Source organism: Anoplopoma fimbria, unplaced genomic scaffold (genome assembly GCF_027596085.1).
Source record: "Anoplopoma fimbria isolate UVic2021 breed Golden Eagle Sablefish unplaced genomic scaffold, Afim_UVic_2022 Un_contig_5540_pilon_pilon, whole genome shotgun sequence".
NCBI lineage: Eukaryota > Metazoa > Chordata > Actinopteri > Perciformes > Anoplopomatidae > Anoplopoma > Anoplopoma fimbria.
The window spans coordinates 1-499 of record NW_026549031.1 but is presented as its reverse complement, the minus strand read 5'-3'; the positions used below and the strand labels follow the sequence as shown (position 1 = coordinate 499).

The following is a 499-nucleotide window of genomic DNA, read 5'->3' as shown; positions in this document are numbered from 1 at the left end:
CGGTGAGAGCAGCCAGAGACACCAGTCGTCCCAGCCAAAACTCTCGCGGTGAGCCTCAGTCGACGTGGCGCGTTCCAAATTCCAAGCCACACCCATTCCACTACTCCCGCCCACACGAGAGGGCAATATTCCCACATTCTTCAATTTATTTCCTCCAATCAAATCGGCGAAACTGAATAGCTGTATTTATCTTCCTTCCCCCTCGCTGTTGATTCAGAGCTGGAAATAATTTCCCCCAGCAGACACGGCTGATGGATATAGTGATTTGAGAGTGGGAGAACAATGAGGTTCCAGGAAGAGCACAATTAAGGAGTAAACAGGGCTTTTCTTTACTCACATACACAGCCTCGTGTCTTGCATTAAAGAGTTTGATGTTTTGTTGTTCACAAGTCATTCGAAGGGTGCACAGTTCCTGGCGATGCTGCAATACCAGGTCAATGCGTGGAGTGAACGGAGCAAGCCCCTTTTTCATCTCCCAGTGCTAAAAATCTGCTTAATA

At 47.9% G+C, this 499-nt stretch overlaps 1 pseudogene; it reads right to left on the bottom strand.

Moving 5' to 3' along the window:
* Positions 1–396: 396 nt before the first annotated feature.
* Positions 397–499, bottom strand: LOC129114672 (U2 spliceosomal RNA; annotated as a pseudogene; the record flags this gene model as incomplete).